Here is a 14,533-nt window from a genome sequence, read left to right on the forward strand (position 1 = left end):
GTTGAGTCCCCTGAGGCCTGGAACAGGGGATGGATGGATGGAGGGTCCCGGGAGCCCCACAGAGGCACTAGAAATAGCTAGGTGCAGGGTGCCTGGGTGGCTTAGGGGTTGAGCCTCCACCTTTGGCTCGGGTCATGATTCTGGGGTCCTGGGATCGAGTCCTGTATCAGTCTCCCAGCAGGGAGCCTGCTTCTCCCTCTGCCTATGTCTCTGTCTCTCTGTGTCTCTCATGAATAAAGAAATAAAATCTTTAAAGAAAAGAAAAGAAATAGCTGGGCTGAGGTCCAGGATGCAGGACCCTGCTGCCCCTGAGGACGAGGAGGTGTTGGGGAGACACGTCCCCCTGTGTGGAGGCATGACAAAGTGACCGGGAGTCAGCCCAGCTCTGTTCTGCGTGGGCAAGGACCGTGGCGTCCTTGGCATCTGGCCTCACGCCGGGGCTCAGGTCTGGGCGCGGCTGGGCAGCTGGGCAGGGTGGCCGGGGCTGCAGACGCGGGTCCAGCAGTCCCCCAGCTCTGCCAGCACCCAGTGCCCAGCACGCATCCTCAAGTCTGAGAATGCATAGTCACAGCCCCTCCTGGGGGACAGCCCTGCCTGGACACAACAAGCTCACCCCCATGTCACCAGACGCAGATAGAGGGTGTCACACAGGCATGTCCTAGAGGCACGGATAAACGGTGTAACTGCAACCATGTCATCCCTGTCAACGCAGCGCCCGTGACCTCCACTGGCGTGATGTGCAGACACAGTAGCATACACAGCGCGGGTCATACCCCATTCGTCACACGAGAACATGTGCAGCCACGACCACACGCACATAGTCACACCGCGTGTCCAGAGCCAGGAGGCCAGGACTTCCCCAGAGGAATGCGGAGGAATGCAGGGTTTAATCCTGGCCCCGTCCCTCCCTTTGTGTGCCCCCATCCCAGTCTGGGTCTCTATCTCCTCCTCTGGAAAAGGGAGAGAGAACACTACCCACCAAGTTACCCTGAAGCTTGAGGGAAAAAATAAAGTGTGCACAGGGTCTGGCAGAGGGCTGGCATACAGCAGGTGCTCAATAAAGGTCTGTACCTCCGGTGTGATGAGAGCTGTGGAAGGCCCAGCCTCAGAGGAGGTGTGCGAGCCATGGTTCTCTGGTTCTCTGCGGCAGGCCACAGACGTGCAGTGCTTCCGTCGTCTCTGCGGGATGGGAGCCCCTCAGGATTTCAGGGGCTGGCCTCAGACGGAGGAGGGGCACAGACAGAGGGCCCCTCCACCCCTCCCCCACCACGAGCAAGGCTGGCTGATGGCAGCACCACCTTGGATGGGCTCACGCTCTTAGAGGGGCCGACCACCCCTCCTCCCCCAGGATGAGGCATCTGTGGGCCAAGGGGACATGCCCACCGGGAGCTTATGCCCCTGCTGACCACACTCAGGAGGCTAGGACCCTCCCGAGGGCCTCTTCTCACTGCTCATCTGAGGTCCACACTCCCAAGACAAACCTACCACCAATGTGGGCACCCTCAGGCCCAAAGGGTGGCCTGGGTATGGCCATTTTAGGTGGTCAGCGTGGACACAGCCTGCTGGTGTCTATATGTGTGTGAGTGCGGCCCTTCCAGCTCTGGATGCAGCCCACATTGGGAAGAGCAGGCGGGGGAGCTGGTGCTGGGGCCCCACTTGCACACTTATCCAGACCCCAGCGAGTGTCACAGGCAGGCCTGGTGGGGAGCTGGGCCCAGGACTGGACATGGCAGCTCTCAAGCACTCTGTCTCTCAAAGACAGCAAGCAGCTTGCTTGTTGGGTGCAACCTCCTGCACCCAACAAGTGACATCTGGGCGTGGAACTCTATCCAACCTCAAATCCCATTAGGCTCATGGCATCCCAGTCCTGCCATGGGATCCCCACCCCCACCCCCACCCCCATGACTAGGGATTCTGAGCCAGAGCCCTGGAGCCTGCTGGCCAACCCAAACATGGGTACACAGAAGATGTGTCCAGGAGCCCTGTGCCATTGCCACATTGAGTAGATGACGCCACCCGGCCCGAGGCTCAAGCTCACAGGATTGAGCTCCCCAGGAACAGCAATATGAGACTCAAATTCTTTTTTAAAAAAAAAAATATATTTTATTTATTTATTTGGAGGAGAGAGAGTGTGCGCACAAGCTGGGGTCAGGGAAGGGCAGAGGGAAAAGGAAAAGCAGACTTCCCGCTGAGCAGGGAGCCCTACAAGGGGCTCCATCCCAGAACCCTGGGATCATGACCTTAGCCAAAGGCAGACACTTAACCGACTGAGCCACCCAGGTGCCTCGAGACTCAGAAATTCTGGCAGGACTGAGTTCAAATCCTGACTCCATTCGGTACTGGGTGTGCAGCATCCAGAAATCTAAAATGAACCTCTCTGAGTTCCCAATCTGTCGGTAAACCGGAGATACAACCTGCCTCCCAGGGATATTGTTGGGATCAAATGTAATCATGGCTTTGACTTCTCTCTGTCCCCAAAGCCTGCACAGACGTCCTTGGCCAGTCCGGGGGAAGTGTGTGTTGAATGAATGATTTTGAAAGACAATCTGAAAAGTGGGACAGAAGGAAGCCATGGATCTCCGCCCAGCCCCCAGCCCCCAGCCCCCAGCCCCTGAATCCCTCCCTCTGCACAGCTGCAGCCCCTGCCTGGGGTGGGGGCACCCCCAGCCCCCACTCGGAGCCCCTCCCCAAGCCGCAGGAGGCCCAGACACATGTTCGGAGGGGGCATTATCTGTGCTCAGTTGACTGTAAACGTTTAAGCGGAATTGACTGTGTACTCAGCCACTTTCAAACACAACTAATCTTCATCGGGGCGACGGGAAGTGAAATATGTTATTGTCGGCAGCAGTAAATTACCCGTGCCAGCGCTGGCTCGGGAGGCATTAGGGGCCGTGGCCGGCGCACTCCTTCACCCCGCCGCCGCCCGCCCGCAATCCATTACCGCAAACGGCCCTGGTCACCTCCTCCCGGGCCCCAGGGACGTGGGGCCAGCTGCCAGCTGCCCAGCCTGGTTCCCGCCCACCCGGGGCTGCAGGATGAGAAGCGGGGGCGATGCCCGGCCAGGAGCCCTAGGAAGACCCACCCCAACAGATTCTCCGCAGCTGCCGACCAGAATGGGGGATCCAGGCCCAGACAGGGGAAGGGATTCGGTTCAAGGCCTTCTGAACTCAGTTTCTGCGTCTGTAAAATGGGGATCCGTTCGTTGTGTGTAGTTTTTTTTTTTTTTTCTTCTTCATGTATTTGCAAATGTCTTTAAAGTCTGGCTTTAACAGAAAACAGCTGGATTCTCACATCTGCTTCTGCACTCCATCTGTTGCAACGTGGTGTTCCGGTTGACGCATATGCAGAACATGAGGCCTCACACGGATATGTAGGTTCAAAATCGATCTCAGATAATGAAGGATACTCTTTGGTACGAAAACACAATTCCACCTGAGGTAGTCTGCTGAGGGTTAGGTGGGACACAGTACCTGAAAGCGCCTCCGTGAACCTTCACCCTCTGTAAAATTAAAACCCCTTGGTCTCTTTTGAGCTTCGAACGGATCTTTTGCTCATCTCATAATATCACGTGTTGGCCACTGGGAAAATCGTGGTTTCCTGACTTACGCAGCTTTTCCAAATGTTGACATATTTCATTATACAATAAAAAAAAAAAAAAAAAAAGAAAAGTCGCATTCTCTCCAGGAAAGACTTTAAGTAGGAAACTGTCAAACTCGCAGCGGCAGATACAAGTTCTCCAAAAATTCTAATTTTTGCTTGAAAGTCAAATTTTATCCTTGGCAACAAATCAGTTGACAGGCAACTTTGTTCATTTTTGAGAAAATATCTGCCAAAGAGCCAAGCCGGAAAGGCCCTCTCTTTGTCAGTCGGTCATTATTTCACATGACATTGGTGTTCCGTGACAAAAGTGGCCGGGGCAGTACGAGACTCATCTCACAGTGCTTTTCTGGAGCAACTAATAGTATGGCAGAGGGCCTCGATGGGAGTGCTTCCTTTTCTGTCACATTGGATATTTAAAAGATGTATACTCAAAGGTTGAGATTTTGTAAAAAAAAAAAATTAATAACTTTTACTTTTCCTCAGGAGCATGCTTAAGTGAAACGGGTTTTTCAGTTTTTAACTGAAAGACTGGGGATAAAGAACGCAACGATCTCTATTATAGTTTTATATTTGGTGCCAAGGCCATGATTCATGCTTTGAGGCCAGCAGTTTATCCACCCATTATTTTTATGGCATTAGTGCAAATGCTAACACAGTGAAAATGGCTAATAATGTCTTAGTATTATTACAAACATAGTCTTGATCTCATGATCAAGATCCTGTCACTCTGAGAGGGTCTTGGGGACTCCCAGAGGTCTGTGGAGCACACTTTGAGGAGCACTGATCCGGGGTGGTCAGCCCCAGGGCTGCCAACGGTGCTGGAAAATGTGGCTGAAAAGACCTTAATGAAATGCCCTACCTCGTCGGGTACCACCCTTCCTGCCTACCCTCTGGGGCCACCTCCCCATTCTGAGGCAGGTGCCCCCAACCCCATGCCCAGCTCCTCCTCCCTCAGTCCCAATTCCAAGGCTGCTAGTAAAAACCCATTGGTGAGGTGCCTGGGTGGCTCAATCCGTTGGGCAGCTGCCTTCGACTCAGGTCATGATCCCAGGGTCCTGGGACAGAGTGCCATGTCAGGCTCCCTGCCCAGTGGGGAGTCTTCTTCTCCCTCTCCCTCTGCTGATCACCCTGCTTGTGCTCTCTCTCTCTCAAATAAATAAAATCTTAGAAAAAAAAAAAAAAAAGAAAACAGAAAACCCATTGTTTTTTCAAAACCCTCCTCTAAGTCAAGGTCTTCCTAACGCCTTCCTGAATATAAGCCCTCGGCGAGGATCATGTGTCCTTCCTCTGAACATCCCTGAATGTCCACTCAATATCTACCCCCCAGCCTCACTTTGTTCCCTGAATTTTGCCTCAGACATAGTCAGTCCTTGACAGACCCAGGTTGATCCAAAGGAATGAGCTGGAAGGCAGGGCTCTGCCGCAGCCCATTAGTGACTCTGGCAAACAGGGGTTAGCAAGCCAGAGGATTCTGGGAGATCCTGCTATGAACCCCCGAACACAGGCATACCCCGAAGAGCTGAGCACCAGCGACCAACACCCTGGGGGGACCAGGACGGGTACGGCCTAGAGAAGAGGAAGGGGTTATATGTTCTCTGATGACCAGCCTAGACAAAACTGTGACCTTAACGAAAATTACATTTAGGGTGCTTCTTGCTGTGTGACCTTTGGCAAACCACTTAACCTCTCTGGACCTCATTTTGCTCATCTATCAGATGAGGAGCTCCTAAGACTCCTTAGAGCTCCCAAATTTTATAGGTCAATGATATTCATGGGCTAACAGTCCATGATGTCAAAACTTCAACTTTGTTTTTGTTGCTGTTTAAAGATTTATTTATTTATTCATGAGAGACAGAGACAGAGAGAGAGAGAGAGGCAGAGACATAAGCAGAGGGAGAAGCAGGCTCCTTGCAGGAAGCCCGATGTGGGACTTGATCCTAGATCCTGGGATCACACCCTGAGCCAAAGGCAGATGCTTGACCGCTGAGCTTGACCGCTAAGCCACCCAGGCGCCCCAATACTTCAACTGAAGGAGAGAAACATTCAAGATTTCTGGGCCACTGACGTTCGAACATAGCATGATATTAACATTTAGGTGTTCTGTAACATCATCCAATGCTATTGACATCAAATGGTCTCTAACACTAGCATGTGAAAAGGCCCATTACACTAACATCCTATGCTCTACGACAGCAGGATTGAGTGCCAGCTGTATACCGGTCATGCCGACAGCCCTGGACTCCATAAACTGTCCCTTCTCAGAACTTTTCTCTCCAGGGAGCTAGATCCCCATGGCAGAACCAGACGGTGGCTTCCGAAGACTTTACCTGTCCCTGTCCCCCAGAGCCCCACCAGTCTCTTATCTGAAGGACAGAGGTGGTCTCAGCATAAGACAAATGCAACTTTAACACAGGACCTGGGTCCACCCCCAAAAATCCAAAGCCGTCAAAACCGTAGCCCCGGTTCGGCAAGATTTCCCTGCTTCCCCCTCTCCACCCAGGGTTTTGCCAGCTGGAACATGCTGGGAGGGGTGGGAGGGCATCAAGCAGCGATCAAGGCTCAGGGCCGGACCCCCAGGGGGAGGTGAGAGGCGCCCCTGGGACTGCGGCTCGGCTGCCTTGTCCTTCCGCTGAGGCTGAGGCCGGGGCTTGGGGGCCTCCAGGGGCGGGGAGGCAGTCGTCCCGGGACACCCGCTCCACCTGCCCTGGGCGGCAGTGAGACAAAGCCCCGGCCTGGCTTCGCCTCTCCTGCCTCTCTTAAAAAGACAGAGGAAGAGAGAGAAGGAAAGAAAGAAAGAAAAGGAATTCCTGCAAGTTGAACAATCCCTGTGCTGGATTTGGGAGATGTTATTCCGAGTGACAGACAAGGGCAATTATCTGCAATCCGCCAGCAGTTTTAGCCTAATTTCATTACTGCTGTGCGATTCTCCCTGAGATGCTAGTCTATCAATGTCTTGCAGAACGGATTAGCGGGCACTTTCTTCATCTTCAAATGAATTTTAGCTGTCATGCCCTTGATGAATAGAGCAGGGACAGGCGGCTGACCTGGACCAGGGAGTGGCCGGGGCGGCGGGCAGGCGGCCTTGGGGCGGAAGGAGGTGAGGCAGAGGGGGCAGGGGGGGGGCAGGCACCTGAGTGAGCCATGCAGCCTTCGGCGGGGGCGGAGGGGGGGCCTCCATGCCCGGCCACCCCCTGGGGCTTTGCTCACTGTGCCCGCCATCCAGGGACAGCTCCCCAGCTCACGGGGTGGGGGCTCTCTCCTAGGTGTGTACTGCGGACCCATGCCAGGGCCCCCACCCCGCAGCCCTCTGGGCCGCCCCCGACACAGCACCCGGACTCCAGAAACTCCAGCGTGGGGGTCTGCCTCCCCGAGACCTCGCAGACCTCACAGGAGCAGAGTCCAGCGCTGTCTTGTCACCGCTGCGTCCCCAGAGCCGAGCGCGTAGGAGATGCTCTGTCAGTTTTCATTGCAGGACAAATGATTCTCAGGTTCTCTGCAGCCCGGGTCGGGGCCTGGCGGAGGCTGGCACGTGGCAGGAGCCCGGGCGCTGTTATGCGAACCCGTGACGCCACAGAGGCTTATTGGAAGGAGGGCGGAGGGGGGGGAAGCAGATGGGCTAGGGAGCACCCACTACGCGTCGAGCACTGTGCTTTGTGCTTGGACTCTGCCGACGGGGCCTCTTCGACCTCAGAGAGGCGAAGCTGCTAAGGCCAGGACACGAGTCAGTTGGGAACTGGTGAACCCGAGCCTGTCTGGCCATCCTCTCCAACTCCCTAGGAGCACTGTTTTGGGAGCACTAGATGTGAAGTGAGATTCTTACGGGCAGGGTGAGGCCCTGTGGAGAGGAGGGAGGAGTCCTGGGGAAAGGGCATGTGGGACTCAGTATCAGGACCATGGGGCGAAGACCATGCCCGCTTAGGACTCCCTTGTCCCCACTCCCAAATGGAAGCCTCCAAAACTCTTCCAAATTCCTGGGATGAGGGCTGTGGCAGGTTTTTCCTTTTCCACCTGTCCACCTTCCACCTGTCCGCCACTTTCTTCTCCGCGCCCTGGGAGGCTGACCTCCACGGGCTTCCCCCCGACTCCAGCTTCCAGGAGGGATCACCCCATGGGAGGCTGGGAGAAGCGGGGAAGGATGCTGGGGGCACCTCTGCCCTGCTTGGCAGTGTGGCACTCGTTGGCAGAGGCTGTGTCCCTTAGAGCTCCTGCCTCCTACTTGCAGAGGCACCTCAGCTACTGGGCTCCTATAGCTCCATTTCTGTCCCTTCAGGTCTAGGGGTCCCTGCTGTTCCCAAGCCCTGAGGGTCTGCACCTTTACTACACAGACCTCACTTTACTTCAGTCTCTTCACCTGTGTCCTCCGAGTGACTTGTCACGTCCTGCCTGCATGCTCACAGATGCGGGAGGCATGAAAATTTGGTCCTGTGTCCCAGGAGCTTGCGTTCACCCCACACCTGCTCTGGGCCGGGCACTGGGCTGGGCTGGGCATCCACTGGCTCACTGGAAACTCTCAACCACTGGATCTCCGAGGAAACTTCCAAGGCCCAGAGAGGCCAGGAGTCTGTGAGGGGCCCTGAATGGGGAGGGTGGCAGTCAGGATCTGAAAGGAGTCCCCCTGACTCAGATCCTGCTCTCCTAACCCCAATGCAGCACATGCTTAGTTTCACCCCAACCAGAAACTGGAACCGGCAGACAGCTCCATGGAGCTGTACCCTCATGGTTCTTCAGAAAGACCAGATGTTCTCTGTCCCCTTCGAAAGGCAGCCGTGGTGGATCCTTTCTGCTTCCTTGGCCCCCAGTGGGCTGCCATGTCAACAAAGAGAAGTGGAGCCCAAGAGAAGAGGCCGCTCCACTGGCCCCCCCTTCCCAGAATCTACGGGAACAGAAGGAAGATCCTTGGGGCACCTGGGTGGCTCAGCGGTTGAGCATCTGCCTTTGGCCCAGGGTGTGATCCTGGGGTCCCAGGATCGAGTCCCACATCAGGCTCCCTGCATGGAATCTGCTTCTCCCTCTGCCTGTGTCTCTGCCTCTCTCTGTGTGTGTCTCTCATGAATAAATAAATAGAATCTTAAAAAAAAAAAAAAAAGAAAAAGAGAAAAAGGAGATCCTTGGCTCAGGGCAACCCAGCACCCATTTTACACATGGAGAAACTGAGGCTCAGAGAGGCAAAGGGACTTATTTGCTTAAAACCAATAGGATGTCAACACAGAGCCAGGCCCCGACCCAGGAAGCTCAGCAGCCTTCCCCAGGGCTGGAAAACAAGGCTCAGCCCTGTCAAAGCCAGGCTTCCCTCCCCACTTTCAAGCCCTGGTCCTCTCTCCAGGCACCTGGGAGACTCTCCCGAGCTTATCGATCGCCAGGACAGCCTCGCGTCAATATGGTACATTTTGCTAATTAATCTTTTCCAGATAATTGCAGAAAATTATTGGTTCGTGTGAAGCGGGAGTAGAGAGGCAGCCGCTGTCCCCCCAACCTGCCCAGAGTGGCTTCTGGCAAAGCCCAGGACGCTGGCCTGAACCCTCTGCCCTGCCTCCTACCCCCACTCGCCTTTCCCTGCCTCGAATCTGGGGCAGGGAGCCCTGTTCCCTCCTGCCTCCCGCCCAGCCCCCTTCCAGAATCTTCACCCCTAGGCCAGCTCTCCCAGCACTGCTCTGGGATGCAGGGGAAAACCCTGGGAGCAGAGATGGTCTTAGGTTCAAATCCCAGCTCCACAATGACTGGCTGTGCAACCTTTGACGAGTTCTTTGACGTCTCTGAGCCTCCGCTGAAAAGCAAAAAAGAATGTATCATTTCTGCATCCCCGGCTGCTTCTAAAGACAAAACAAAAGAAGGCCTTTTAATACTGATCTACCATGACTTCTGCAACTAATAGCAACCCCGACCAGCAACAGCCAATGCTGACCACAGGCTTTGCCACATTCCAAGCAGTGTTCAGAGTGTCTGACAGGTGCTGTCATCATCCCCATTTTATAGAAAGGGAGACTGAGGCCCTAAAGTTGCTCAGACAGTGAGAGGCCAAGACTGAGATCCTGCTCAGTACCTGGGATGCCAATCTCTGCCTTATTCGGTGTCACTAAGCCCGGAAGAGTGCCGGGCATGGAGACGTGTTGCCACGAACAAGCCCTCCACATCATCTCCAATGCCAGGGGATACCAGCCCCGGGTGGGAAGGAGATGGGGTGGGATGCCAAGGGTTGCACAGGCCTCAGAGGCGCCCACGGTTTCCTATTCCAAGCCTCCACGTCCCCAAACCCTGAGCCCACCTCGAAGGGCCCCAGGGAGTCATCAGTGGGCAGGGGTAGACACAGGGCCCTCCCCCTTGCCCCATGGTCCTTGGTCTAAAGCGGACCCCTGGATAAAGTTCCCTATCCCTTTGGGGTTTCTCTCTTTCTCCCAAATATCATTGACTACCTCACCTCGCTCGCTGGGCTGTATATACCTGTTCCTAATAAACCTCTAAGACTTTAATGAACTAAATAGCAAATTACTTTTTTATTCAAGAATGAAATTTCATCATATTCATAATTCATATTTTATTTCAGACATCTGCTGCTGATTACATTACATTTAACTAAAATTAGATGATGCTCAGAATGCAATTAAGGCTTTGCTAAATTCTCCGGCCCACCAATGCCGGCGGAGCTCAGCGGGGGCCGCTAGGAGCCTAATATGTAATTAGGAGCTATTTTCTAGCTGTTTTTAAAGTCTGAAAATTAGCTGCCTTTATTAATCACACAGACAAATATAAAGTGGAACCAACGCTCGCTGAAATTTCTAAAAGGGATTTTTTGTTTAATTATACACCACAGAGCGCTGTGACTCGTTCTGCATGTTGATTTGTTGTGCACTGACATTTTGACAACTGGTTCTCAATTTGTCTGTCGTAGTTAGGCAACAACAAAGCCGACAGTAATACTTTAACTTTCAAAACCTTCAGTGTGCCGGGGAGAGGGATTTTGGCACTCCTGGCTGCGGGCCCCGCGGCTCGGGCTCTGGAAGCAGCGGGAGCCCGGGACCCGGGGAGGAGGGCAGGCCAGGGCTGGGAGGGGCTCCGCTGAGAAGCCGGGGGGCGCTGGGGGGGAGGTGGACAGGAGTCTGGAGGTCCAGAAGCAAGCCCCAGCTCTGCAGGGTGGCTCAGTGCCCTCCTGTGCACCCGGACCGGCTGGGAGCCTGAGATCCAGAAGGAGTCTCCATGAGCTAAGACTGGGTCTCCTTTCTGCCGTGTGCCAGACCTTGCACTAAGGGGTGCTGTGCATCATCCAGGCCTTGCCCCTCCGAGGGGCGCTTCTGTTATCTCAGCGCACAGGGCATGCAGCTGAGGCTCGGTGACTCGTGGCCGGCCGGCAGCGACCACGCCACAACTCAGCTCCAGTTGGCTCCAGTATCCGTTGTTTTAACTACTGGATTCACCTGCCTGGTCTGGCGCCCCGAGCAGGGGCGGCTCTCTGAGCCTCGCTGCCCATCTGTGTGGCTCAGATACGGTGGAGCAGCTTTGCCAGGCCTGCGTCTGACGCCGTAGCCAGCTGCCCCCTCGGTAGCCGACTGTCCTACCTGCAGCTCTGCTGGGGGCCGAGGAAGGGATACGCAGAGGGGGTCCTGGCATGCAGTGGGGTACAACCCCTGGATGGGTCCTCAGCCCCAGTGCAACTCCTGAGCTCTCTCCATGCCCCCTCCTGGGCCAGCACCACCCAGTGATGTCTGGAGTCCCAGGGACAGAGTGGCTGCCAAGGGGCCAATGCCACCCATGCTAACGCCAACAACAACGGTAGGAATGGCAGACAGCTTTTTCGGGTGTGCTAGCAGCGTGTCACTTTGCTGTCTGTATTCTCCCACAAATCCTATGAGGTGGGATCACAGCTGAGCTGGGCATCTCAAAGCCTGGGTTCAAACCGCTCTTGCCACTTCCCAGCTGGGATGGCCATTGGGCAGGGTGTCTCGCCTCTCTGCATCATTAAAGTGAGGATCCTGATGGCACCCAGCTCTCTGGGTTCTGGTGAGGACCCGAACCGGATATTGGGTACTTGGTGCAGATGAAGCCTCAGCCAATGGAAGCTACCTGTTACTACCCCCATTTAACAGACAGGGCCACTGAGGATCTGTAGGGTGAAGTACTGGCCCTAAAGTACGTATCGTTGAGCTGAGAACGGCACCCAGGTGGTCTGATCCTGCACGCTCTCACCCCAGCACGCGGATGCCTCCCTATTACCCACCAGGGTAGGAGAGGGGCCTAAAGATGGGGGGTGCCTGGGTGGCTCAGTCAGTTGAGCATCTGCCTTCAGCTCAGGTCTGATCTCAGGGTCCTGGGATGGAGCCCCACATCAGGCTCCCTGCTCCAAGGGGAATCTGCTACCTCTGCCCCTCCCCCTCTGCTCACACTTGCTCTCTCTCTCTCCTCTTTCTCAAATAAAAAAATAAAACAAAACAAAACAAAAAAAGACCCACCATGAGGTCTGGGCTGTCCCATCTGGCCACCGTGGCTACTTCTGGGGGCCCCCAGGCTCTCATCTCCTTCCTGTCCCCCAGAGGGGGTACAAGCAGTCTTTGGCTGGAGCCAAGGCAAGGTGGTGCCCACCATGGGGTCTTCTGCCCCTGCTGATCCCAGGCCAGGGGAACCAGCGCCCACCACCTGCCAAAACCTGTTTTCAGGAGTCAGCCCCACGTCCTCCTCCTGCCCCCAGAATCACCTGATGAAAATGCCAACGGAGAAAAGGAGGTTTTTTTGGGTGACAATGAAACTGTCAATAAAATCTCAAACGCAGGGATAGGCAATGACTATTTCACTTACTCTGACAGTTGAGATTTTGCTGGGGAAGGAAAGTGACAGGCATCTGCTGACATCAACACCACTTCTTTCGGAGAACAACCCACGGGAAAGGCGGCCCCAGAGACCTGTCTCACCCAGACGCCGGCTGGGCCGGGGCTGCTGCAGTTGTCAGAGGAGCGGGGGTCAGCATGGAGGAGCAGCTGGACGCCCTGACTCCATCAGCTCATTGTTTATCCCATGACCCCCCTTGGAGCGCTGACATGCACCAGGCTCTGTGCTGGGGCTGGCCAGAGACGAAGAGAAGCAGAATTCCTGCCCTTAAGCGTATTATGAATTCTGTTGTGTTTCCCCCCAAAAGACACCGTGAAGCCCTAAACCCTGGTACCTGTGGATGTGACCTTACATGGAAATAGGATCTTAGTAGATGTCATCGAGTTGGGGCCAATAGGGTGGGCCCTAATCCCAAGTGACTGGTGTCCTGATAAGAAGGAGAAAGGCAGGCAGCCCCAGTGGCCCAGCGGTTTAGTGCCGCCTTCAGCCCTGGAGACCCGGGATCGAGTCCCATGTCAGGCTCCCTGCATGGAGCCTACTTCTCCCTCTGCCTGTGTCTCTGCCTTTCTCTCTCTGTGTCTGTCATGAATAAATAATAAAATAAAATAAAATAAAATAAAATAAAATAAAATAAAATAAAATAAAATAAAATAAAAAAGAAGGGGAAAGGCCACATGAGATAAAGACACAGAAGAAGCCACATGGAGAAGCCACCATGGGGCTACAGAGGCAGAGAGCGGAGGGATGTGGCTGCGAGCCGAGGGATGCAAGGAATGAGGCCACCACCAGAGCTGGAAGAGGCAGGGAAGGATTCCACCCAGAGTCTTGGAGGGAGCCTGGCCCTACGGACACCTTGCTCTCAGACTTCTGGCCTCCAGAACCATGCAAGAATACATTTGTGTTGTTTCCAGCCTCCCAGTCTGTGGCACTTTGTTGTGACAACCCCAGGGCACTAAGATAAAAGGCACCCCTGCAACTAGGGAATCAGCTGAGGCCTACCCCTGGCAGGAAACCATCAAAAAAGGAGTGTACCTCCTCCCTGAACAGAGGAGAGAAATTGGACCCCCAAACCAAGGCCCCACCTTGGTTATCTTCCCATTAATCACCTCCTCTCCACTTGTCCCTGATGCCACCTGCCCCTTCTAGACATTGCTGCTGTCTCTCACTCCCCACTGCCCTTCTCCGTCCATCATGCCACAGCCAGAGGACTTTCGAAAGTACAGCTGTGACCTGCCCTCCTAAGCCTAATTCCCACCCTGGCTCCCCAGGGTCTTCAAGGTAAACGTTGCCTCATGTTGGCCCTGGCGCCATCTGAATGCCAAACCACCTGTGGCTTCTCTGCATGCTCCAGCTCGGCTCAACTCAGTGCCTTTGCTGCCAGGAACGCCCTCCCTCACCTTCCAGCTCAGCCAAAATTCTGCCCAGGCATCTCCTCCTCTAGGAAGCTTTCCCTGATCCCCTTCCCACACACCAGGTGGGATGTGTACCCCCCCTTCCTGGGCTCCCATGATAACTCAGAACCTGCTCCTCTTTACTATCATTGCCAGTTTGCTTATCTGGTTCTGCCCTGTGTGCCCTGGAAGGCAGGGATGGGTCTCATTCACCCCAGGGACCCCAGCGCACAGCACATAGTTTGAGGTTAGGTAGGATGTCCACGGGCTTCCTTGACCAAGAAGCTCACTCTGGGAAGCAACACTGGCCCAGCCATTTAGACCTGGGCCAGGTGGCCTCCTGCCTGTGACATCCTGTGAGATTGCCCAGGGTTGAGGGAAAGAAAGTGGCTTTGGGGTCAGAGGATCTGGGCAGGCTGGCTGGGCACAAATAAAATATGATTTTATTTTTTATTCATAGACACACAGAGAGAGAGGCAGAGACACAGACAGAGGGAGAAGCAGGCTCCATGCAGGGAGCCTGATGTGGGACTTGATCCCTGGTCTCCAGGATCACACCCCAGGCTGCAGGCGGCACCAAACCACTGTGCCACCGGGGCTGCCCGAACCTCAGCATCTTTATCTGTGAAATGAGAACAGTAAGACCTATAACTTGGGGCCTAATTGTGATTATTAATGGTTATTGTCCTTATAATGATGGTTGACTCATTGTCATTCTTAGATATCAT

At 54.6% G+C, this 14,533-nt stretch overlaps 1 long non-coding RNA gene across 2 annotated transcripts; it reads right to left on the reverse strand.

Moving 5' to 3' along the window:
- Nucleotides 1–2,123: 2,123 nt before the first annotated feature.
- On the reverse strand, nt 2,124–12,586 carry LOC144300014 (uncharacterized). 2 transcript variants are annotated; one of them, XR_013366676.1, is made up of 4 exons: nt 12,385–12,586; nt 12,042–12,283; nt 9,225–9,364; nt 2,124–8,173 (listed from the first exon to the last, which is right to left on the reverse strand). It is a non-coding gene; the product is annotated as an uncharacterized LOC144300014 (long non-coding RNA). The 2 variants fall into 2 exon arrangements; XR_013366675.1 differs by lacking the exon at nt 12,042–12,283.
- Between the last annotated feature and the right edge of the window lie 1,947 nt (nt 12,587–14,533).

The sequence above is a fragment of the Canis aureus genome, chromosome 27 (assembly GCF_053574225.1).
Source record: "Canis aureus isolate CA01 chromosome 27, VMU_Caureus_v.1.0, whole genome shotgun sequence".
In the NCBI taxonomy this organism is placed as follows: Eukaryota; Metazoa; Chordata; class Mammalia; order Carnivora; family Canidae; genus Canis; species Canis aureus.